The sequence below is a fragment of the Monopterus albus genome, unplaced genomic scaffold (assembly GCF_001952655.1).
Source record: "Monopterus albus unplaced genomic scaffold, M_albus_1.0 scaffold57.1, whole genome shotgun sequence".
NCBI lineage: Eukaryota > Metazoa > Chordata > Actinopteri > Synbranchiformes > Synbranchidae > Monopterus > Monopterus albus.
Window position 1 is genome coordinate 1,233,054 of NW_018127937.1, and position 27,323 is coordinate 1,260,376.

At 43.9% G+C, this 27,323-nt stretch overlaps 1 protein-coding gene across 1 annotated transcript in view; it reads right to left on the reverse strand.

The window, feature by feature from the left end:
* Positions 1 to 27,323, reverse strand: part of large2 (LARGE xylosyl- and glucuronyltransferase 2) — a 163,424-nt gene that overhangs the window by 97,741 nt on the left and 38,360 nt on the right. Inside the window, exon 3 of the mRNA XM_020602643.1 lies at positions 20,993 to 21,103. The gene's annotated coding sequence lies outside the window, so the exon portion shown is untranslated. The remainder of the gene's footprint in view (positions 1 to 20,992; positions 21,104 to 27,323) is intronic.

Consider the following 27,323-nt stretch of genomic DNA (forward strand, 5'->3'; position numbering starts at 1 on the left):
TCAACCAGAACCTTAATGTTTTTAAATACTTTGTCGTTGTAAGCAAGTTTAAGTTGATATGATCGCATTTGTTACCAACTCCTCCTCAGAATGTCTTCATAGGAGAAGTTATAATTGTTGACAAATGCTGTAGACTAATAACCACGTCTGTGCATGTGCACACACCTACATGTTCTACTCCTTATTTTGACCCATGGCTAGTAAAGACGGCATCAGTCATTCACACCTTTACGTGCACCTGGCCATAGTAAGTGATGGAAAAGCAAAGCAGGTTCTGCTGGGTGGGGTTCCTCCAGCTTCTTCCCACAGTCTAATGACGTTCAGCTTAGGTTGACCCGGGGGCTCTAAACGGCCTGGTTGTGTGTCTCTGTGTGTCAGCCCTGTGATAGACTGGCCACCTGTCCAGGTGTACCCCGCCTCTCGCCCAGTGGCAGCTGTGATTGGCTCTAGAATGGATAGGTGATCTAACACAGTGTGACATGTACCAAACCTGAAAGACTGCTGCTGTCTGACAGCAGGAGCCTTTAGACTGGTGACGGACATGGACTCTGCTCTGCCACCACTCTCAGGACAGATCCAAGTGCGGCTGCAGAGGCTTCGTCTTGTTTCAGTACACAGATACTTGGGCCAGCTCTGGAAAAACAACCTTTTCTGAATGATTAAACAAGATCATTACAAAATAAATGGGGATGAATGAGCCTAATGCAGCTTGCTATGAATTAATCAGCTAAAATCAACTTCATATTCTGTAATTATTAACTGTAACTTATTAAACAACAAATACATATGAACGTACACCCAGTGGAAATGCACAAGTTTAATGTGGCTCAACAGGGATTAATCAGCTGAAAATCAACTTAACTGAAGGCAAATTGGAGACTGAGATCAGCCTGGAGAGCTGAGACTGTGACAGACCTGCAATGTGAAGACGTTCTAACGTCTTTCACTTCTCCTGCTGTCACATCATTGCTCCCATAAATTCGAAGACAGGCTGAAGCTGGAATTATCCAGACGGTTGTCTCTGCGGGGCGGTGCAGCAGCGCGGCACTAATCCACAGTGACACAGAGTGCATGCGGCAGAGAGCAAGACTCACATCAGAACACACACTGCAGCTCATCACACCTGTGGACCGGTCTCACCGTTTTAAAAATGAAAACCTTCGAGTTGTGTTGATTGTGTTATTGTTCACAATTATTAATTCATCTTTTTGCAGTAACATGCAAAACATTTCAGAGGAACAGCGAAGTGCACTCAGGTTTCACCGGGTCAGCCAGTCAGTTCCCGTGGGACCAGCTGCCAAAACCAATTCTTCCCTCTGGATGTGTCGCCAGGCCTTTGCTGACTTTTCAGTGAACTGCTCTGGCTGCTGGCCAGACGTAGTTTGACCAGCTATCGGCTGGACGATGACAGCTGCTGTGACTAAGACAAGACAGTGAAAAACTGTGTGACAGCGGCATTTTCCTCAACACATCAATCAACAAACGTATCAGATTCACAGAGTTCTGTGGGCACATACTGTACATCCACATTGTTTGACGGGGCGGATGTGGCTAAGGAGGTAGAGCAGGTTGTTCCCTAAATGTAGGGTCGGCGGTTTGATCCCTGGCTACTCCAGTCCACCTGATGAAGTGCCCTTGGGCAAGACACTGAACCCCAAGTTGCTCCTGGTGATGCCACCAGTGTGTGAGCAAATGGCTGAGTAGTGCTTTGAGTGCCCTTCACAGAAAAACACTACATGAGTCCGGATGTTCATTATTTTTGGCTTGAAGTGACCAATACAGCAGAGTGTTGTGGTGAAGACAGACCTGAGCCAGAAAGCAAAGCTCTCAATTTACCTGTCACTCTATATTTGAACCCTCACCTGTGGTCACAAGCTTTGGCTGGTGGCCGAAAGACTGAGATGAGTGTCCTCCGTAGAGCGGCTGAGCGTGGATGTTCAGACATCCTGAGGGAGCCTGGAGCAGAGCTGCAGCTCCTTCGCAATGAAAGGTTCCAGTTAGGATGGGACACCTCCTGAGCACCTTCCACTGCAGGTTTTCCAGGCACGTCCAACTGGTAGGAGGCCCCCTGGGTAGGCCCATACAGTGGCGAGATTATATCTAGCCTGGAAACGCCTCGGGGTCCCCAGGAGGCTGGAGAATGTCATTAGAAGAAGGGCATCTGCTGGCCTATAAAATAAGATGTGTACAGTGCATGTATGTGCAACTCTAGGCCACCAGGGTCCATAAACATCTCACACTGGAGCCTGTCATTACTTCCTGATGTTGTGCAGTTGTAGCATCAGCAGCCTTTTCAGCATTTTCAGTTTTCCCTCATGTTCCGTTTAATCATTGGTGGAACAGGAAACAAAACATTTTTGAAATGCAGCAACAAACACTACAGTTTTAACTGATCTACTTGCTTAAAAAGACATTCTCATTTTTGGGACATTATCAGCTCGACTGCCGCTGACTGTGTCGTGATGCCTCAAACTTACTTTCTGTGGTGGTGTTTGTGCAATGAAACATTTACTCTCCGATCACACTGCAGGCTTTGGTGCTCAGTTCAGTTTTTTTTCTATATCCGATTTGTATTCTGTGGCAGTTTACATTCTCTTCCAACATGTGACCAAGATCAGACTCCAGTGGGAACTGATCACGGCCCTGATGTGACCCACCTGCACAGAAGAACAACAAAACGTGACAGGCAGCACAAAGTTCACGGATGCAAACAAGGAGGTCGATAGTATGGGGGTCACGGATGTGAGTCTGTACACATTTGTTTTTAAGGTACAGTGTAATGGAAGTAAGTGAAAAGAGCTAAAAATCTAATTTTATTATTTAATTTTAAGTACACTTGAATCAACGTCTTCAGTTACTGAAAATCTTGACAGTTTTATACTGCCTCATTTTTGCCTTTAAGTGTTGTGGTCACAAAATGAACATGTTCCACTGAATGACCCGACTACACGTTATGTGACAGGGATCGATCCACCAGAACATTATCGACCGTGCAGCTCTGCAGACAGTTACTACATCTTTCAGCTCACCATTTTGCTTTTATAGTCCACAACTTAGTTATTTTAGCTCTGTCTCTGAAAACAGCATTTTCAGCAGAAAGCTCCAAAATGCCACTGTCCACTTCCTGCTCAGCAGCAGACAGCTGGGGAACATAGTGAGCAGCCAGATATTTCCCTCAGGAGGTGGTGGAGACCAAACCTCAGCTAAAGGGAAAATGAAGGACATTTTCCATGACTGGATCTCTGGTCTGAAAGTTTCCAGCTCTTCCAGGATATGAAGGCAGGACATCACTGTCAAAGGCTCCACCGGCAAGCAAGCAAGCAAAGTTTATTTATATAGCACCTTTCTAAACCTGCGTTACAAGGTGCTTTCCAGTAAAACATAAACAAATAATAATAATTATAATAATAATGATACCTAAGACCAGATAAAACACATCTATACAGTAAAATAACAAGAAAAATACATAGTCAAAACAAATACATCAATCAATAAAATTGTCGAAGGCCCGTGAATACAAATGCATTTTAAGAAGTGATTTAAAAACAGACAGGTTTGGAGCAGATCTAATCTCCCGTGGCAGACCCATCTCACAGTATAGGAGCCCGAACTGAAAAAGCTTGGTCTCCCCAATGTTTCCGTCTGGACTTTGGCACTTCCAGGAACAACTGGTTCGAAGACCTAAGTGTCCTTTCTGGAGTATAAAAGCGCACAAGCTCAGAAATAACACAGCTCAACACATTTACTTTTCATTGTGTGCACCCACACTGCTCAGTGCCATTAAAGGTAGAAAACAGTTGTTTCCACCTGAGAGGGACCTTAAAAATCAAACAAATAAATCCCCTCAGCTCAGTGTGACGCCCTGCACGGACACATAACCCGCTGTCATGCATATAGCTGTGATGTGTGGCTTTTGAGAACTGCTTTTTAAGCCTCAGTATCAAGTGATGCGTAAGTGTTTAACAGGCAGAGAGCCCATTCAAAGCAATGTGAAAGGTTTCCAGAGAAGCATCTCCATGGTGACAGGGCTCGAGCTTGTAAAGCCCGAGGAGTCTGAGCCACACTGCTGCACCGTCTTATCTTTTCATAGGGGGCCCATTTTGATCTTTATGTGCAGGACAAAGACACGAACAACACATCTGGGTGTAGCCGTTTAGAGCACCTCCAGGACCTGAGCACGGTTCAGTTCAACTAGGCAGCACATAAAACATACAGACCAAGTTTCTGAGAGGCACCCAGGCAGTTGTAAAACTAAAAGGGAGAGAGGGCAGCGAGGTGGGATTTAAAATGGGCACTGAGTGCTTTGTGTCGACTTATGTAAGCGTACTGGCCTCCGCTGGGCTTGGCTTGGTGAACCGGAGGGCGGACAGAAGGACGAGGTCGACCGGCGCAACCTTCTGCATGAGCGCTCTGCTACACAACACATTTGGAAACTTTCTCAGGTGGAGAGTTCATCTGTGTGTGTAGGCTTGAAAGAACGGTGCTTTTCCAAAAAGCAGTTGAAATTTACTCAGTTTCTCACCCAAAGTACCAGTTGGTTTAATAATAATTCAGTGCCAAATAGGATTCTGGGAAGGCGAAGCAGCAGATATGCTGGACAGAGGTTGTTTTCCCCTGAAAGCGCAGTCAGCCCCCTCCCAGTGAAAGTGAACAGGATAAAAACAGAACAAAAAGGCATTTACCAAAATGTAAATGTGACAAGATGAATATGCTGATTATCTTCATCTGAATAAAAAGATCTACTGTGTTTACTACATTAAAACACTCTACTGCTTGGGTCAGAGGAAAATATCTGGAACAGTCACACACCAACAGGATGTTCCACGGATAATCCTCAGAGGATGACGCCTCATGATTCTGTTGATCTTCAGCTCCAATGTCAGTTTCTCTTTGACCAACACTCTGGTCTGCGGGAGGGGAACTCATAAACGGACTTCCTTGGGTTCCTGTTGTAAATCGGTGCATTAGGCAAAGGGTTTCACTTTTTGGCCATGTTAGGACTCAGCTCTGGAAATGGAGGTCAGGCCACCACTTTGGTCCAGACTCAAATATCTCAACAACTCTTTGATGCACTGCCAGAAGATGTGGCACAGTTGCTGATGCTCTCCTGAGGATAGATCTCTTTTCCTCTGCCATCACTATGAGGGCGGCATTTTTTTATTTTCAGTGGAACCAACCCTTTTGGCAATCTCTCAACTTTTGTGTCACCACCATTAGTTCAAAATTTTAATTAGTTCAACACTGTAAAACCACAGACGGATAACCGTGTCTGCACGGCTAATAACAAACACTGGTATCAAAGTATTTTCACTAATAAGTATCAGCACCAGTAAAAATATGTCCAGAATACCTGACATCAAAAACAGCACCTCCAAACAGCGCTGACAAGTTTCATTTTCATAATAAAAACCAGCTCATTCTCTACATCTTCACTAAAGAGCCAAGAAAAAAAATCTATTTTTCTGTTGGAACAAAAACTGATTAATGTATGTTTGTCTGATTTATTTTTAAATTCACAAATACAGATTTTGGATTTGAAACACAGTATACTGAACTATTCAGAAACATTCAGAGCTATACAATGCCAGGTATCCACATGGAACCACTGCTACAGCTGTCTGTAAGAATGCAGTGATGATTTAAAAAAATTTTTAATGTCTGTTTTGGTTTTGTTTAGCAGAGGGAGGACCCAAACTCAGACGAAGTTCGATACTCAGGCAAGTTTTAACGAGAAACTGCCATACATATGCCATTATGATTGTGAAGCCACCATGGTTCCATAATGTTTTGCCACACAAAGTGCTTGGTTAGGTTTAGGTACAAAAATTATTTAGTCATGTTTCAGAATGAATGTTATGTTCAAGAACAAAACTTCTGAAAAAGCCACACACTGAAATTGAACCCACCCGTCCTGTGGTTTGTGTACCTAGTTCTCCACCTCAGCCTCCTGCTAAAGCACACTTTGTGCCTCTATAAACCACCTCAGGTTGGTTCCTCTTCTCATAATTAATATGGTTGCTAGACGTCACCAAACTATAACATGTAGCAGTTTGTCTTAATAACCTGCTGGCACAAACAGTGTATAGCATCATATTTTACAGGACTGTCTGAGCCCATATCTGGCCAAAACACCACCTTTGTCCACAGGTTCATAAGTTACAGGATCACCTATTGGAGCAGGGAGGTTGCCTTGAAATTTACTGAGCATATTGGCACGTATTCTTGAATTCATCAGAGCTGTGTGAGCCTTTCCAATCTGAGCACTAATCTCCCTACACACCCCTCAAATACACCAGATCGAGACTGAATTTCTTTGCATTCAAATGTTGTCAGTGGTAACCTCCTAAAGTCAGATTACACTTTCATCATTAATGATGGTGCATTTTTTAAATCACCGGCAGACACGATGTAATCCTGGAGACATACAGTCTTATGCAAAAGTTTAGGCACCCCTTGATAAATAACAGATTTTGGTGATTTTTTATTTGAACAGATGTTAACACAGTTTCTCTTGGAAATGGAAAAAATGCACAATATTTTCTGCAAACAGTGATGCATAGTTACTTCTTATGCCATAAATTGAACAAAAATAAAAAATAAAAACATGATTATGGCATGGTGCAAAAGTTTGGGCACCCTAAGAGTTCCAGAGTCTCAAAGTCTCTCACAAGGTATCAGACCTTAATCAGCTCGTTAGATCTGATGCACAGCAACAGCTGTCATTGGTAAATGCCAATTTCAAAGCTGTACAAATACTTTGACTCTTCAAACCTTGTGCACACACTTGTGGACACCCAGCAACCATGGGTTCCTCTAAGCAGCTGTGTAAGACCCTGAAAATGAAAGTTATTGATGCCCACAATGCAGGAGAAGGCTACAAGAAGATAGCAAAGCGTTGTCAGCTTGCAGTTTGTCTGAGCTTTGTTTTAGCATTAGAAACGTTGACACTGTTCATCATTGCAGATTATTTCTCTGTAATGAAGCTCGCAGCAGCAGACAACTCATCATCAACCACAGAATCCTGAAGATACTGTATTTTAATATATATTAAAATGAGCCCATGATGTTTTTTTCAACAAACACATTCATCAGTTTGTAGAACTAGACAGAAGAACAGAAATATATCAGCAAAGAAGAACATGGATTCGGCCGACGCTCTGTGCTGCAGCTCTTGATAACTTCTCTCCTGTCATATTTATTTTATTTCCTCCAAAATAAAAGAATGTGAGGAGGACTGGCTGTTGCCTGCATCACCTTGAAGAGAAGAAAGACCAGAGGAAGGTATCAAACACGGTAGCACAGAAAGCTTCAGAACAGCAACAGGAGCTGCAGTGATTTCACCCTGACAACACCGATTTGATGTTTTAAAGATCAAAAGCTGAGTTATTCAGTGGTTTCTGTTTTCATGAAGGACACAAGTGTAATCACGTTTCAGAAGGAGGAAAAGTTTGGCAGGAACTGGGGAGGGACAAACAGTGAGAGGAATGGTAATGATTGTTCTCCAGCTCCAGACAGAGAAGGCGCTCCTTGTTTCTGTCAGATCAGCTGAATTCAGAGACGTTAGGGCATGTATTTATTCAGGTTTCAGTAGACTGAGGTATCACATTGTTGATTTCAAACTGTGGTTCGAGGGACCAGGCTGGAAGTCCTGCTACTGGGGTCTGACTACGGTATGGCTTGTGTAGTAGTACATACTGGTGACAGTCATCGCAGGCAGAAGCGTTGATGTGCCCAGCGACTCAGATGTCCCCCTCATGGAGCTGCGGACTCACGGTTAAACCTGTTAGCATGTGTGATAACTGTCACATGTTGTTTCATATCACAGGGCTGCTAAGAAATGTATCTAAAAGCTTGGCACTTCCTCCAGTTTGTCCTGGATGTTACACTATCTGTGCTCAGATTCACTTTATATATATCTGCAGGTTCGTAGAATTGAGCTTTTCTGGAAACGGACAGATTCAGCTGGAAACATCAGAGACTTGAGATCTGACCCAGACTTGCCTTCTGCTACTCATGAACATCTCCGTCTGTCCTGTGTGCCCGTGTTTCAGGACTTGGTTAGACAACAAAGGTTTCTGCCATTAATGCAGAAATATGTTGGGTGCACACAGTTTTTACAACTTACATTTAGACTTGCTTAACCCAACCTTCTTGGACCTGTGACATCATGAACAGCCACAACTCGTACAGTAGATAAGGAGGACCAAATAACAGAAACAGTGTAACACAGTGCAAACTCAACGAACTCCAGTCTATAAAATGATCACAAAGCTGAATCAACACCGCCTGAAAGTTTGAACAGTCTGAGACTTAAACTGAACATGATCACCTTTGTCTTCTTGTCTTTTGTTATTCTGGTTTATTTGGTGCACACTGGGGGCCACTGAGGTGGAGTCAGATTCCTTGTATTTTTAACATACTTGGCAATAAACATTATGATTGACTGATTGATTTAGACTGACTTAGGTACAGGTAGACGTACCTCATAAACTGACAACTGAGTGTATGTACAGTATAATTAATAACCAGAGAGGACCTCTGAAAAAGCTCAGCAGTCCTTACACGTTCACGGTGAGAATGATACCTCAGAGAACAACAAGAGAAGCTTTAGCCAGCTTTCATTTATTCTTTCGCTGACCACCGACAGCTGCTGGTTTAACGAGGACATACAGCACAGACCCCACCAGACTGTAACAACCACAGACAGACAGAGTGGAACAGACACTGAACAACAGTAAAGAAGTCACAGGGATGGGTGAGCAGCAGACTGACACACACGCTCCACAGCAGTTTGATTTAATGTTTCAGACCAGCGAGGCTTCGCCAAGGGGGACGGAGGGGATGTCTGCAGAGTCAGTATGAACACATCTCTACCTGTGGATCGTCCTCCTCCTTCCCTCCGCCGCAGCCATTTATCCTGTGAGAGATGTTTTAATGAAGCGTAAATGAAGCGGCCGTCAGCTGCCAGTGAAGGGAGGAAGTCATCTTAATTCTCATTAGTCCTGCAGTGCTGCCCAGAGCAAACCTGAGTGGCACAGCACATGCTTCAAAAGAATTATCACCATTACTGTGTTTACCAGAAGAACTGACCATTCACCGTACATGTGTGACTTCTTTGTAACAGTGCCTCACACCTAGCAGCTAGAGGGAAGTCCTGGTCAGCTTGGCCCTAATCCTGATGTCAGTCCTCAGTAACTGCTGATACCAAGATCAGATTTGATCTACTTAAAGGTTGATTAAAGACCTTCCACTCAAAAATGTGTCTTTTCTTATTGTTATACCCCATAAAGATCTGCCCTCCACTGTACTGACAGGTGCATGTGCAGATCTGTCACTCCAGGCTGTTTTCACATTCCTCTGTTTGTTTCCCAGAAGTCGGAGGCTCAAACATGGACAGACAAACTAAATCTATGAGGTCTACAATCCTGACAGCCAATCGTGGTTCACCACGCAGAGGTCAGGAAGCCTCTGGTCTCCGAACAGCCACAAAGTTTCAGTGACCAGGAGTGGGAGCAAAAGCTTTATCTGTTGGCAGCAAACTGCTGAACTGTTTTTTGGATGTAAACCTGACCCTGGCACTTCTTTCCACTCCTTATTTATTTACTGTTTACCATTAGTTTGTATGAGACACGTACTGTTGTTGGAGTAATATGTCTGGCTGAGTGCTAACAGTTAGCCTGCTGCCAACCCAGTCTCCTGGTTCTGTATTACATTTTGGATCAACTGGGAAAATAAAGAGATACTGACGCCCTGCCAAACTCCCAGCCAGACTGTAAATACACCTGTACTTTGCTTAGGGCTCTCTTACTGAGTTAACAGTATGCAATAACAATGTACACCCACTGTGGCAATGCTAGCCACCATTTACAATCTAACAGCTAATGTGATCCAAAAACAAGATGCAAACCACACACCTACCAGGTGTCTGCCAATCACCAGGTTTGGTGAACAACAGATTCCTGGTCAGGGTCTTGGTCTGAACGAGGCTCAAACGAATACGAACAGTGAATTTACTGGTCTACCTGGGAGGAGCAGTGCTGGTGGGCAGTGTGAGATGGCTGGGTCTATTTGCATATATTTGAATATTCATGAATCTTGGAATTCACTGTGAGGAACATGCAGCACAAGACCCCTGTTTTTTCCACTAAAATGTGAACATGCCTTCACTCAGCTGCAGATGGAGCAACAGAAACAGCTCTGAATGTGCAGCGGTGCTACAAAGTGGAGCTTCTTACCGTACAGCTTCGTATAGTTCGTTAAAATGTTCCTGGATCAGCTCTGATGCGGCTCTTTATGGTTCAGGGCCTCTCTCGCTAACTCACCTATCTTAGTTCAGTATAAGGTTTTGCTTGCTCTTTGTTAGCCATTCTTTGAAGGCTTATGTTTGCAGTTTTTATAGCGTTTTATTGAAAAATAAACTAGTAGCATGCATTTTTTAATTGAACTGTGTGGTTTTACCTGTGTGTTTCTGACATAATTTTCACTTTATACCAGGCAGAGTTAAGTGGAAGGAAAAAGCTGTTGGTTGTGAAAGGAAAATGGTGTTTTGATCTCAAAAGCTCATACAAGATTATTAAGTGCTACTATGGTTATAAAACCTGCAGCTCTAAGCAGGGACAGTGTTTTCTGAGTCCTTGGTGCTTTGCATCTCTTTGATGAGGAGGCTGTGAACGTTGTCTTGAGGCAGGACGCAAATTACAGTGTCAAATCATGCACTCTGTATGCACGGCCATCCACCTCGACCTCCTTATGGCACCGCAAAGGCTCGTTTACGGTTCCACAGGGTACAGGCCTCTGCAGATGGCGTACAAGTTTCAATTGATTTTAACGGACATCACATTGATTGTAGTAGTTCTCTCCGAATCGCTAGAGGGGAAACAGTATGACAGTCTGTACACCAGAGAGCACTGACCACTGAAATCTAGTTTTCCACTGTAAAATGTGCTGAGTACATGGCTTTATTACCAATCATTAACAAGGAGTGTGCAGCCACGCAACTCTGTGACGCCATACTTGATGGTAAGAGAATGAATTGTTGAAAATGTGAGTAGTTCCCAAGGAAGTCCTTGACAGTGTCTACTGTCCTCCACTACTGGTCTTCTTGCTCTGCATGGGTTCTAATGAATTACCTCTTGACGCCACAGTGCTCATTACAATGTGTGTCTGATCACCTGTAAGTCAGTTCTGGCTTGAGAGCAATGTGACTGAAATCCAATTTTTCTGCAAGGACAGACAGTTGTTATTTGATTGGATCTTGGCTTAGGAACAGTCAAAGGACCAAGGTTAGTGAGTCAGAGTGAAGCAGGAGACAAAGAAAACAGAGTGCATGAAAGACAGTTTGAATAGATCACCTCTGAATTGCTCCACTCAATTATCTGAATGAACATGAACACAGAGGAGTTGCTGTTGTCGGGCTTCACTGTTATAATAGCCGAATTTCTCAATGCTGTCATGTCTGACTAAGGTTTACGGCCCCTGATCAGACTGCTGCTCGTGGGTGGGTAATCTTTCTCGTAACGGTAAAGCACATTTCAAAGTGAGAGACACTGGAACAAGACTGGATCTTTCACAGCCTGCTCTTGTCTGTAATTCTAGACCATCCAGTCACAGCTACTGTCCCTGTACCGAACGGACCTGGTCTGAACATGTCTGTGGTCTGCTCATTTTAATGGGGTTGTTTTGAGTTGACTTCCCTGAAGTGATGATAAGTCGGTCGCTGTGACACTGGCATCATTGCTCACACACAAAGAGGGAACACATGACAGGGCCTCATCATCCCCAGCAGAAAACTGTAAATGCTCCTTGTGAGCTTCCACTTCTGCACAGAAACACTCTAGAAAGTCATAGTTTTGTTGATGTTGAGGTCACAGGAGAGAAAATGGCAGTGGCGACATCATAGCTGGTTTGACAGGCTCTGTGGTTTCTCTTTAAGCTTTTTTATGGTTCTGGAAGAAAGTTAAGAGGGCCACCAAAATAATTACATGCTCAGTGATGAGAGACATATTTGGATTTTGATAGAACACCTCGCTCACTGGAACCAGGCTTGTTCACACACTCACAGGCCACGACGCTTTAAACAGCCTGTAAATCAGCCTCGGGGGAGAGAGAGACACCAAGCTGCACTGACATTACAGAAAGCTTAGACTCGTCTATTTTGGTCCAGAGCTGAATCAGTCCACACTGCTTTCCTGGTACAAAGTACCCAGAACATCCCGGTCCGAACCATCCTGATAATAGCATCTGCAGAACAAAGCCAGTGTTATTTCCATTAAATATTAAGATATCCAGAAACTACGCTTTGATTTTCTGACACACAAAGGTGCTTTTCATCACATTTAAATGTCCTTTCATAAACAGTCTGCAAATACTCTGAGCCACAGACACAGCTTATTAGTAGTGGCTCTCATTTAATTACAAACACCCACTATGTGATTAACAGCTGATTTTTCCTCTATAATGAGAAAACCAAGCGATGACTGAGCATCGCAAACTCAATATAACGAAAACAGAGGAGCCGCAGCATTAGACTCCACTGAGTTCTGCTTCAGTGCTGTGAGATGTGGCACTTCCTGCACACACATACACAAACATATATATGTCTCTCTCCATATGTGTCTTCACTTAATATTGTGACTGTAGGGGATGTCTCATGTACCTGACTATCCATTAACCCCCACCTCATCTGTATCAAACCACCTGCTGGAAAACAAGAGACGCTCCGGCTCTCCCTCTGGAAATAATGAGCAGCAGTTAGGTTTTGGTGATTATATGACGGAGGCCAAGAGAAGGTCGCCAGATGATTCATCGTCTGTGACGTTCATCGACATCGAAGGAGAGAAACAGAAAGGGAGGGGCCCAGGCCAATCCCAGCCCAAGCCCCCCCTGCTGCCAAGGCCGGCTCTAGAAACCCCAGAGCTGCATTCCCATTTATGGTGACTCTGAAGGGGGACTGCTTGGAAATGACTTTGGCTTTGATGCAAAGCTCTGTGGATTTGTGTCAAATTGGGCCTCTGTGATGCGGCTCCTCGCAGGCGTCCATTTGGGGAGGGTGAGCTCACACACCCACAAACACACTCCTGGGCGATTTATCTTATCCGATGCTCTAATGAGTGAAATGCGGTTTATCCTCCTCTGGGGTGCCGTTAAGTCTGTGTGCAGCACTGGGAAAGGCACAGGAGGAGCTGGGCCGACATGGGGACGAGATATAAAAGCAGCGCTTGGTAAGGTCATAGGGAGCTTCAACAGAGGTACACACAGAGAGACACACACAGTTCTAGCATTAAGATGGCATGTCCTAATAGCTCAGCTGTAGAGGAAATGTCTTTCACTCCAAAGGGCCTCAGCTCCCAGAAGGGGAACAGTGCATTTCTACCTTACTACAGAAGAGAGAGGGATGGACGAAGATGTTGGTGGCGTAAAGAAAACGGTGCAAAAACAAAAAACATGCTTGCTGAGACATGACAGAGAAGCAAGAGGAGGCATCCTGCCTGGCTTCAAACAGTCAAGCAGTCAGCTGAAATGCCTGAGAGCACAGTGACGTACGTCTCTGTCTCACTTCTCTCTCATTCAGTTCTGTTCAGCTTCATATGACGATCAGGTCAAAGAGCATGCTGCAAAGCTCTGACAGATAGGGGCCGTACAGCTGCATTTTGACCGCAGTACGTTCTGTGTGTGTTTACAGCAGCTGTTCCCGATGCTAACAGACCACATGTTAAAATCAGGTGTGTAAGAAAATTGCTGTGTTTTATTATTTCAAAATTAATTAATTGCAATGTATTTCCAGACAGAAATGGTGACAGGTGCCACCACTCTTTTCAGAGTGGTGGCACGTGTTCTATTCGCACTTGGTAACATAAAATAAGAAAAGGAAAATCGGTGTATCAGGGTATAAAAAGAACTGTAACATGGCAATGACAGATCAGACAGGAGGAGTGGACACAGGTGAAGGGCTCTTTATCCACTTGTTTGCTTTAGACGTCTTTCACTTGTTACTACATCCACACAGATCATTAGATAAACACATCAACCCTAGATATCCACACACAGCCCAAGGAGGCAGCCGGGATTTGGACGTCGACTCACCATGTTCCAGGTGCTTAGCATTCCGGATCTGATCTGACATCGACTCTCAGAATCAGCCGTGACTGAACGGATCAACCGCAGGAGTCGTGACTCTGCTGCTCGTAATCCTGATAACATTTAGAAAGAGTCATAGATTTTAGTGAAGATTCCCTCATGCTCAGAGTCAGAAGAAAAGTGCCAATTTCATGTGTGTGTGTGTCCAGAACACAGATAGAACCAGAGCAGAACAGGTTTAGCCTAAAGCTTGGGACAAAGCTGAAGACAAATCATACAGTTTCCACCAGTGTGCACAGTTTTAGTCTCTGACAGTAAGGAAGGAGCTTAAACCTTATGACTGAGTAAACTAGACAACACAGTAACCCAGTGGACGAGTCTAGAGAACTGTCATGTGCTCTCGTACCAAAACAAACACAGACAACAACCAGCAGCTTGGACGGGTTCAATGAATTGGTTCTGAACAGGCCACGAAAGGAGGAAAAGAGTTCAGAGGTCAGTGAAATTCAAGATAGACTGCAGAAGAAAACGTGGCTTCAGTCAGTCAGACTGTAACTACAATAGGCCCATGTATTCTAGGGCTGGATACTGATACTGATCCCTTGATTCAAGGTGATTATTTACTCCAGATAAATCCCAATGCTGCATAAACTCTGTCTCAGCATCCTGGGAACTTACATTTTTGTTTACACTGATTACATGAGCAACACTTTTTCCTTGAATGTACTGTAAAATTATGTAAAACTGACAATATAGACTAAATTGTTAACACATTTTCCTGGTTCTGGACCAAGGATTAATTTTCCTTGGCAAATGCAAAACTATTAAACATGACACATCTCTATTGTTAGGTACAAGTGCAAATCAGTTGAGCAGGAATAATTAAAACCCTACATCACTAACAAGGGTGTCATCATTCTGTATCATTAAAAAAATAAATATAAGTGTTTATGTCTGTGACTGATCTCTCTCTGTCTGTGTATATGTACACAGTCAATTCATAAAGCCCTGAGCTAAACTAATACTGACCTTGAGGCTGGTCAATCTCATCTGGTCATTGCATCATCCAGAGGTTTGGGTATACAGTATAACAGATATGTTTCCTTTGCATCGTGGCATCTGAGTGGGACACCAGGAGGTCCTGACCCAGCCAAGTCCTTACAGGATCCAGCCCTTTTAAAAACAGGGTCTACCCAAGACACCGACAGACATTCAATCCAGTTTATGATGAAAGGCCAAACTAGCACTAGTTGCTGAAATTAGCTCAGCTCCAATTAGCTCGCTGCTGCCCTGCTTTAGAACAACTGTGGCAGAGGGAATGAGCTGTGGAGCCAAGCTGGGACCCTGCCAGGTCCCACTAATCAGAAACTATGTGTCAAGACACAGATCAGCTAACACTGACTGCAGAGTCAATGAGAAAAGGGAAAAGTGTCTGAGCACAGGCTCTGCAGAGGCTGTTTAAACTCTGAAACACAATCAGAGGAATGTGAACTTAGACAGTGAAGTTGGAATCAAAGGTGACGGCTATTTCTCAGGAAGCCGCAGAGTGACCACCAAACTGTACAGCATCTTCAATAACCAATTGGCTGTACATGATGTTACAATAGCTTCAAAAAACAGATGCTTGCTCTGATCAACACCAAAAAACTAGAATACACGGAGGCATAAAACCACACCAGTCGCATTGTCATCATCCATGAAAAGAGCTGGCACTCTTCTGAACATGAAGCTACATCAGCTGTTAATGATGAAAATAGCCTGTTCTGAGCCGGTCAAACACAGAAATAACACTGTTGCCCCACAGTGCACAGCTCAGCCCAGCTCACCGAGTCATCTCGGTCTCCTGATAGCAAACAGGTGCACACAAGAAAAACCAACGCGTGTGCCCAGTGAGAATGTCAGCATGCTAAAACAAAGCTCCAGCCACTATCTCTAAGTAGCGAGAGAGAGTTTTTAATGTGTCTGCCTGTGATTATTATCTCCTGCACATAAAAGAAAAATAATGAATGCATGAGCTCGTTCCGTTGCCTTTGGATAATTACAGGGTTGTTTTCTTTTAAATCCGACAGATGAATGTAGAGACTCAGCTGACATCCATCTAAATATTATGATTAACCAGCCGTTCCTCTAACGAAAAACTAGGCTCATTTAGAAAAATACAGTTTACACTGGGTTTTTCCTGCATCGTCGCTGGCTCAAGGTGGAAACCAGCTAACTACAGTATGTTACCTTAATCACATATGATTCTGCCTCTCAAAGACTTTTATTGAAAATACAAAGTTTTTATTAAAACACTGTTGAGACATGAAGAATCGGACCGACAGGACGTGAGAAACCTTAATAAATATGAGGCAGCATGATGATGGCGACCTAATACACCAAAGCTGCACCAGATCCATTACAATAACCGCCTTTTTGAGACGTCTGAGCTGCAAAATGAAAGGGTCCTTTCAAAAAAGCAAGCGAGAAAGTCAGAAAGGCATCTCTGAAAACTTTGCTCAGAAACTGCCTGTCATCTAACAGTCGTGTGTTAATGCACAGGAATCAGCAGTCGCAGCAGAAAATTGGCATGAGAAAAGAAGCTGACCAGGTTCCAAAGACAAAACTGCATATGTTAGCCTATTTTAATGTTCAGCATAGCCAGCAGCCAACAACCAGGAGTGGAAGAAATGACAACAGGCAGTGTGAAAGTTTCCATCATCATCATACAAAACAAAAAGCTAAAACACTAGCAGAGCTAAGCTACCTGCGATTTAACATCAGTTCACACAGCAAACATTAGCAGTGCTAACTCACATAGTATTAGTGAACTGAAGCTACCAGCAGTCCAGCATTACTCAACACAACAAAAGTACTAAGAACTAAGCTGCTGGCAAAGGTGGGTTTACTGTCAGATCCAGATCTGAGTCTGGTCTGGGGGGCTTGTTCATACTCATCAATTTCCAGCGCACTGACATCCAGCACTAGAGCAACATCAACTGTTAATCTGAATGATGAGCCCCTTTTGGAGAGAGGGTCTAATCTACTGTGGAGTGAGAGCCTGGAAACCAACCCGAGCAGGGCCACAGGCGGCAGCGCTGCAGGGACCGGGGCTGAACATCTAGGGTCTGGTACATCTTCATTTCATTTTGTCTGATGGATCCAGGAGTTGCTGGGAAATGAAGGGCTGTGATTTAATGGTTCTAGTGGAGAAATTTATCTGCACCAGCCGCATCCACTTCAAATGACTGATTCCCTGCATTTCGCTGAATGCAGGGCTGACAGGACCTGGACTGGCTTTCAGCTGGCAGGTTTACTGTACTGAGGGGGCAGGAATCTGCTTCCCTGAATCTCCTCTGATGGATTTGTCCATGTGCAGTGGATCTTGGTGCAACACGGCAGCTCTAGAAAGTAGCTCCTCTAAGCTTTACTGTCACTGCTTTAGATCATAAAAATATTTTCTGCTTCTGGTCTCTTGCAAATGCATGAGTTTTGGCTGTTTTTAATTTTTCATGTTCCCCAGTCAGAAAATGTCAATGACATTTAGTGAGTTTAACTTTTTCTTAGAGGACACTGAGGGGGAAAGTAGAGGTCAGGGGGAAGAGACATTTCTATTTGTTTTATTATTCATTCATGTAATGTTACAGTGTCCTCATCACTCCACACAGAGCTGTTTGGACCTGCAGCCATTTATCTTCTCGTCAGTATATGTTTAAGTCACATGACTCCTTTACATCACGATCTGTCACATTTTGCTTTTTTTTTTTAATTTCCAGCTTCTTTGCTCAATTTTTATGCACAAATTGAACATGTGTATAAACTGGCTGGAGGGACAACCACCCAATGAACATGTTGTATTTCTGTAGTGGCAGTTCTGTTTTATACGATGTGCCAATAACAACATAGCTGCAATGTGAGGTCACAGTTCCATACAGGAAAATCTCATGAACAGAAAGCAAGGTAGACAAGTTGACAGATGAAGTCAAACAGTTCATTAGTAACAACACAAAAAAAACATGTGCACACCACTCAGAGTACAGGCAAAGAGAACCAAGCAGCAAAGACAGGTGGTGAAGACAGAATCCAAGCAGAGGTCAGAAACTAGCACAGACTATAGTCCCAGAAACCAGACAAACTGTCAAAAGCCAGAAAACTGAGCAGAAGGGCCAAAACAGGAAAGAATCCAACCAGGTCAACACAGAACAGACAAACTGACAGAAGACACGAGGAAGCTATGCAGCAGAAATATTCTGAGGCTGATGAGGGAAATGAAAACAGGTGTGGTAGGTGTGGATTCAGGTGTCAGAGAAGCCAGAAAAACCAACATCAATGATAATCGCAGCCTTCAAAAAGGAACAGGCCTGAGAAAAGCCCTCCTTAAGTAAAAAGTCTGATTAGAACTGGCCCAAAAAGACAACCTGAGTAGGAGACGAGCATGTATGTATTGTAGATGACAATTGTTATGGGCCAGTACTGTGCTCTTTTCAGTACACAAACAGACCTACAGCGCCTCACAGCCTGCAGTTACCTTCCTGAGCAGAAACGAAGAGAAAGCTCAGTCACAGAGTAGATACAGTGCAGACACAAATGACAAGCTAGAGGCCGAGAAAGGAGCCTGATGAGACAAACATGCATTTGTATGAGCAAACTGAGAAAATCTTGGCTCCCCCTCCAGCGCCTGGTTGCCAGCTTGAGCAGCCTGGCGCAGCAAAGCACTGTATCTGCTGCATGGCAGGCAGGTTTCAGATGGCTTCGTCAGGTTTCAGATGCATTTTTAATCACAGCTCGGCACAATGTATCGCCTCGCCACCCCCAGCACAGAAAACACTAGGGTCAGCAGAGAGCGCTGGCTGTGCGCTCTCCTCAGAAAATTAGTTTTGACAGTGTTTTCTGCTGATTATAATGAAAACAAATTGAGCTTTAAGCGTGTTGGCTGATGATGGAGTGCGAGGCCGTTACTGTTCGACACTGCAGGGTCAGTAAACAGCCTCACACGTCAGGACAAATCTAATTACTGCAGCAGCACAAGTGGCTAAATATGACAATTACACACACACACACACACACACACACACACACACACACACACACACAGAGACAGGATTAACTCACATCCCCAGTCAGTGGAAATTCAAAATATAGCTTTAACGACTCACTGTAAATGCCATTGATGGAGCATAAGAGAATTAGAGAAGAGCTTGGTGTGCACGTTTAACAAAGTGAAGCCCTGTGCACATCACAAACTGCTCTGCTGCCTTGGTTTCTCCTCGAACACAGGGCCTTAAATGACAAAGAGGGGATCCCAACAGACCTGACTGGTCAAGGCATTTACAGCCTCTCACCCAAGATAGTCCAGGAAAACTGAACTGGAAACACACACACACACACACACCATCATCATCAGTCATTGTTTTAAATGCCACAACAACCTGTGTTTACATTTTGCTGATGAAAACATTTTCTGTTGAGTGAATTATGAATTTTGTTTTAAAGTAGTTGTAAGGGAGGAATTTGTGTGGATGGTTAAGTCAACACAGCAAGTGACTTGACAAAGAGCCGTGACCCTGTGACCCATTTACTTCCCACAGTTAACACTGTCTTATTGTAGCCATGTACCAAACAGATGTCTGATCCTAACCATCTAGCTCCAGCCGCCCCAGTCACGCCAAACGTCCACATTAGACCCCGTTTACAAGCGTATCATATCTGCATCAGGCAACACCGCCGTCCTTAGAGCTAGAGGCTTAGTGCAAGATTGTCTTCTGTAAATTACTGTGATAAATGATCATATCTAATGATGAGATGCTCTATGTTGTGATCAAATCCAAGATTGACACCAACCTCCGACCTGCGTCATCAGGACGACCATCAACGCCCATATAAGGAGATTTAGCCACACAGGAAACACAGAGATTTATAATCTGAGAAATCACAGTTGTTCATAGAAATAACCATGTATGTGTGTCTGTCTGTCTCCAAAAAACAGACACAGGAGGACAACAGAAAGAAGGATAGGAACATGATACTGTGGATCCTGCAGTTAAACAAAAGCACAGGCTGGTGACAAATGGGAACAGGAAGTTTTCCAGACCTCAGGTGGTGTCACCACTGTCTGAGGCGCAACAATACCGACAGTCACTTCTGGAGCAATCTGGAAAGTAATCAAGCCAATTTGCTACCTAAATGACTCATGTCCCAGTGAAGATGCACTGGTCTGAGATCAGCTTTGTGATTTGTCCTGTTGACAGGACCAAAGCTGAAGCAGCGGCGTGAACAGCGAGGCCCGGCGGTGACGAAACAACAAACAACTCTTGACCTGTATAACAAGTCACTCAGACACAGACACACACCGCTCATACACCCATAACAACATGATAGTGAAGAGCAGGAGAGGCGTCTGCACAAGGAAACAAAACACTTGACAATACAATACACAAACATGGGGGCAGGGAGCGACCACATTGTTCTTGAGCTGATCCTGATTAGCGCTGAGATTGATTTAGGTAAAATTCAACGTAACAATGAACATCCCAGTTTATTTATTACTTGGCTAGATCTGCATCTCCAACGCTACTGAATATGACGTGCATGTGAAAGTTCAGTATACGTGGCTTCAGTCTGAAGGATAACATGTTTTTTGAGTGTCCCCCTTTTCTCTGGTTTGTTATTAAGGTACTAATTGTGAATTCCTTGGCATTTTATTCTTTGTAAAACACTTTGTTAACCTTTTTAGAAAGGTGCTCTACAGCATGAATAAAGTTTGTCCGTGCTGCTGTTGGCAGGAGGTTGTGCCAGTTTACATGTCTGACTTCACTCTGACAAGTGTCTTCAGTGTGCGTGTACAAGTTTTGTACAAGCTGTTTGACTTTGACATCATCGTTTATCTTTCCTGTCAAAACAACTTAAAACCCTCGAGGACAGAAGAAAGTCAGCTTACCTGTCTGAGACGTCCTGTTACCGGGCTTCAGCACAGGGCGACCGACAGGCAGAACTGATGGATAATTGGACAAAGAAATGTCCTCCCTGACTCTGGGCTCAGTGTTCACACCTGTGAAAGAAATGGTGGGTCAGAGGTCAACACACACACTCAACATTTACATTCAGATCTAGAACAGCTGAAGAGTTCCTCAGAGACCCCTGGCTTTCATCATACATATGAAAGGAACCAGTGTGTGTGTGTGTGTGTGTGTGTGTGTGTGTGTGTGTGAGAGAGAGAGAGACACCAGCAGTCACAGGGACAAACAGGTGTGTCTGTTGAAGCTGGTTTATGATGCCTTTTGTGAGTCCGGCGGTTCAAAGAAGGCGGAGTGAGCTTGGCTCGGTTACACCTTCTTCTACTGCCAGGCCGTTCCCTAATGCTTTACTTTTTATACTGTTCATATAACAGATCGTATAACTTGATGCAGGATGAGCCATTGATGTGGCACAAAATGAAAGAGGCTGAGTTTCTGTCTGCTCAGCAGCCGCAGACACACTCAAGGAGTGTGAGGCAGTGACACTGACAGCTGGTGACTAATGGCAACCAAAGTCGGGGTTGTGACGGCGCCCTGATCTCATCTGCCAATAACGATTTTTTAAAACTGATTTTCTGGGTAATAAAACTGTTTACAATCTAGACACATTGCTCAGATTAAATGTGAGGCATTTTGGGAATATTAATGTGTGTGTTTATGTCTCAATCAGTAATAATTTTAGCCAACTGTGTGTCTCTGAGGCTGAATTGAAACAGACATTTGTCCTGCGTAAAAAACACAGCCCTTCTCATTCATTTGAACAGAGGAAGGGCTCCAGCAAAATGATGTGGCATTGTACCGAAAAAAAATTTGGCCTTTAGTAATCGCTCAGTTTTCTTGATTAACTTTCAAACTAATAGCGATATCAAGTCATTCCAGCCGTAGATTTTCATTATCAGGGTCAAACAGGAACTGGAATATTGCTTTTCAGTGTGTGCTGGCATTATGTGGAAAAAGAGCTGCCTTGGTGGAGGCCTGTTCCGCTGAGTGCTGTCTAGAGTTGTCCTCAAGATCGTCACAATAAAACAGCTGTTGTCGTGATAACTGTCCAGAGCTGTACTGTCCTGTCTGTGTCACAAACCACTGCGCTGTGTTTTGGAGTCTAAATCTTTAAAAACATACATCTGTTCCTACTGCTGGGCTTCCTGGATCCTATTTCACCTGGTGAATCCCTTTTTCCTTTATTTGATCTTTCCTCACTCCTCCCTCAACTCGAACAACTTCTGGGTGGAGCGGGGAGGCTACTGGAGGAGCCATGAGTGAGGACACATGAGAGCATCCTTCACAGAAGTCTTTTATGGCCCCTTCATTGGAAATGAGTTGGTGATTGGATGCTTCAGATGAAGAATCAGATGAAGGTGATTCCTCGATTTCTTGCTCTTCACAGAAGTCTTTTAGGGCATGACTAAGACACAAGGAAAAGGCAGAAGTGAGGAAAATGTGGATACAGTTAAGGGAACTGGGATTCACCTATTGTCTCATGAAACAGGGAGGCGACAGTGGTGCGGTGGGTAGAGCAGTTGTCTCCCAATCGGAAGGTCGAAGGTTCAAATCTCAGTGCCTGTAGTCCACATGTTGAAGTGTCCCTTGGACTTGAACCCCTCCCCCCCATGCCTGTGATGGCAGCCCTAAGGCTCCAGACATAATTTCATTGTACATGTTACAATAAATAAAGCTTCTTCTTCTACATGAAACAACAGCTCCCAGAATCATTTTAACACAGGACAAATGTCTGTATGAATCCAGGCCAACTCTGGGGTAAATGGCTCATTAGAATGCGATAAGACACAGACCACATTCAGTATGAAATGAGTCTAACGCTTAGTTTCACACACAGAGAGACCACAGTGGGAGATCGGGCTCCTCAGGAGGAGCACAGGGAGCTGGAACAGGTCCGACCTGCCTCCTTTGACAGATGTGAGGAGGATAAACCATTTGAGAGATAAACGGGCATCCAGGAGGGCAGAGACGGGACGAACACTTTGGCTTTGATCCTGAATGACGCGACGTGACTGAGCCACAAAGTACAAAGAGGACAAAGGCACAAGCAACACTGAATACTGATGAGCAGACATCCTCAAGAAGACAGCATATACATCAAACACAAGACGGAATCACATGCTGAAAGCTTCCTATCAGTAATGAGATGTCATACAAAACTGGAGTAAGTGAAAGATAAGTCAGTGGCTGTGCCTAAAAATAACTTTTATTCTGGGCTACAAAGGTCCAGCGCTGCGTGTGTGTTCAGACCTCAAACATACTGAATCAAACTTTTATTTTCCCTTCTGGGGGTGATTTGTGTATTTTGTAAAAATGGTTTTTAAACTACAGAGACAGCCTTAAAAGTGTAGGCACAGATAAATCAGATATTTATTTATTATGTCTCTGGTCAAATCTAATCTCTTAGTTACTTGGTTTCCTTTTCCTTTAGCTGCACCCGTCAGCGGCTGGCAAAGCACCCATCCGTACCCATCCATTTCATCCGGGCTTGGGACCGGCGCTGATCGTTCATTCTTAGTCTGTTGACATTACAACTGTGAAATAAGTCTTGACAACTTTAATATTAAATGAACACAATCATTTTAAATTATGATCACATTTCAACAACACAATGATTCAGACCAGACAGAGAAGTAGTGTAATTCTAATGTTTTGTTTCTCTGGATCATGATATAATTTTTATTTGTAATGACATACGTTTTTTTTGCTAAAATAAACGTTTTGTGACCATAGGACAATGCTCAGTTGTTACATCTGGGTCACAAAACTAAAGCTGCTGTTATTTCTTTAAGAGGTCATGAAATTATTAAGGTGCAACTCAAAGAAGAGAAGTTTGTTATGTGATGATAACACACAATATCTCACAAGTAAAAATACTCAGGAAAGCATTCCCATAGCGTTATATAGCAGAGGCACTTTCATAAATTATAGGTTTATATTAGAACCTCAAGTTCTGTCACATAAAGTGAATGACAGTGAGCAGAGCCAAACAACAACGTCTGTCCTAATGGACACTGACATTCAAAAGGCAAGCAGTCTGGTGCAAACACCACAGTACACCAGCAGCGTGACTCCACCAACTGCTTATTGACTTTGTCCTCATAGAGTCTTACTTCATTCTATGAGTTCTCCACCACAGACAGAGCGGGGAGAGCAAAGGCCACTTGCTCATTAGAGATCGCTCCCCCAGCCTGGGGTCTCTGAGGACGGAGAAACATCTCACCGAAATCATGAACGCGGCTCTGCTGCTCAGACAGTGTTATACCACCAAACAGGGAAGACAGCTGATTCAGGATCTGCACTTTCTCTGACTTCTGCATCGTCAGCACCGCCTGGACCAGCTACTGCTATTAATGAATCAGCACACTGACACAACTATTCCTTGAGCTGTCACTAACAACTGGGTCCAATATGAACACTTGTAAATTTCCATCATTGCTCAGTCAATGAAATGTCACAATCATGAAAACCTTCATGGAGCCCAGATGCCTTCAAACAACCTGTCTAAACATACAAATGAAAACTTAGTTATTTAACTGATCTATAAGGAACAAAGAGAAGCGAATAAGAACTGAGAAGTTACAGCCAAGAGCTGCTCTGCTTTGTTGTGGTTATGTTTTCTACTGTGGCAGTGTTTAAGAATGAAAGTCATTTTTCAAGTGCTGACACAAAGTGACCGCTGCCAGCCGAGTTAAACCAGGAGGCGGAGAATGGGGAAACACGAGCACATCATTAATTCAGGGAGACAGATCAGGAAAGGAAACTTTTTAAAGTCGGCTCACCCGCTGACACTTCTTGGAGAAGGCTCCTTCATTTATTCAGGACCGCACGCCGGGCTCCCACGCTCCCACTGCACTGGGGCCTGCGTGTTCTTCTGTTACCGCAACATTAATTCCATTTGTGATGCTGTTACACAGAACTGGTTTTGTTCACCACCAGTAAAACGCACAGAGCTTGGAGGAGGAGGAGGAGGAGGAGGAGGAGGGCGGTGCAAAAATGAGGAAGAAGTTGCTGAAAGTTTAGAAAGACGTCACTGGTGGTGGCTGCACTCAGATGTCTTCTTTACCTTCTCTCCACTGTCAGTCTCTCCATGCTTCTGTTGCTTCCAGTTTCCTTTATTGTTGGTACAAACATAAAGGCAACTCTTGCCAGTCCACACATGCACATGCTCTCTGGGCGTGGGTGGGACAGGGTTAAATCACTGTCCACCACCAGGCCTGATTCCTGGTCAAGCTACCTCTCTGTTCTGTATTTCATGTTCCCAAAAGGATCATTCCTGTAGATGTTGACTTTTCCTCAAGTGCAACAACCAGGGCACAAATAGCTGCATGGTGACACTGAGCACGGAGCTGTCTAGGGCCAGCCACCGGGGCTTTAAACTTAATCTAGACTAAGAAACTGAGCTAACCCTGGTTGTAACGTCTTCCTTTCACCTCCTGATCAGGTTTCTTTGGACAGACTCCCCTTAGTTACTATGCATATTAATAAATCTGGCCAAGCAGGGCTACGGTTCCCACAGGGGCCCGACTGCGATGTGGCTCTGGCTGCCCTACTCTCTGGCCCTGGAGAAAAGAGCCACTCTGCAGGGGAAGCGAGGGGCACAGAAGGAGAAAAGCTGAATGCTCTCTAATTAGGGCATGATAACTCTCAGGCTTTAAAAGTTCATTAACCTTAAGTTGTCCAGTTCATCCTAGTGTGTGAGAGAACGTAGATCTCAGTGACTGTGAGGAGGAAATGAAACCATGTGGTGCAAAGGAAAACAAGATACAAACAATCAGGGGTGAAAGAGAAGCATCAGTGAGTTCCCCTGGAAGAGGTCACAGACAGACGGCAGCACAGCAACACAAACTGAATTAGGATGAAACATGTTGTTCCAATTAGAGAAAAGCTGTAACATTTATGAAAACACTTTCAACAGGTTGGGGTTGAGTCCAGCACCTGGACTGGTTGGAGCTAGATTATTTGTTCAAATAATAAACCAAACTCACATCTCAGTAAATGTAGGAATGATATGCACACATACACAGTTAAATATGCAGCAAAAGGCCAAAGAGCTCCAACAATACACAAACTTTACCCATAAAAAATATTCCAAAACCTGCAACTAAAGACTGTTTTCACATGGCAGCAAACAAACCAGTCAACGTCAGCGGCTGTGACTGCTCCTCCGGGCTTCAGGCCGACCACTAACATCAAGCATCATCCATCTGACTCTCAGCAGCGATGGCCTTTTTAAAGTTTAAAATGTTGGGTTTTAATTACAGAAGCAGCCTTGGGCACCCGCCGACGTGCTTTTAAACATCAGGACAAGGTGGAAAGATGTAATGTCGTTGAAACTAGGACCCTGGAGCCATGTTTGAGTTGCAAAGTTTGACCTTTAACAGGAGCACTCCCATTAGGCTGCACTAATAATTGAACACTGTGATGTGATGTTGACTGAGAAAACAAATGGGTGCTGCCTCTGTGCTCCCTGCTTCTGTCATGTCAGAGGATCAGCTGTGTCACACACTGGACCAGGCCTTTCCCACTGTGGTGGAGCTGCTTCTGTGAAAGGATCAGCCAGAGATGGGCAGGAGCAAATGCCTGCTGGATGAGCTAACAGAAGAAGCAAACTGTCAAAAAAAGCAGGCATTCTGTATAACGTCTTGACTTTATCGGTCAGAGCCAAGTCATGCCCCCTCTCTGCTGCTCTGTTTCCTGTCCCTTCTGCTGTGGTTTTAAATCACAGTTATCGTTAATACAACCTACTGGGGAGGGTTTATGCCCTTTGAGCCACTGCAGGGATTCTAACCTAAAAAACCTGATCAGGAAACGAAGCAGTTTATTGATCGCAGCTTAACGGCAATCCAAAAAAACAGCAAAAATCAGAAACAACAGGAAATATACTGTTGAATAAAAACAGTGTTTCGGTTAGAAAAAAGAGAAACTTGGAGCATCAATAGGTGCTTGTTCTGTTTCTCCCTGTTTCATAACTTTGTTTTGTTGTACTTCCTGTTTTCTGCTGCAAACTTGAGACTTCATCCATGTTTTCCTAAGGTTTTGATGAATTCCATAATATAGCAATAATTCCATCAGTGCAACGAGGGTCATATCACACTTGCCAAACTGCTTTCATTCAATCACTTCATTCTGCATCTACTTATTTCTGTTTTAAGCTGCTTTCGATAACAATGAAACACAGTATAGATACCGGCTTTCATCAAACTCGATTTGACAGTTCTAGGTGAAAGGTTATCCAATCAGAAGCTTTGTCCC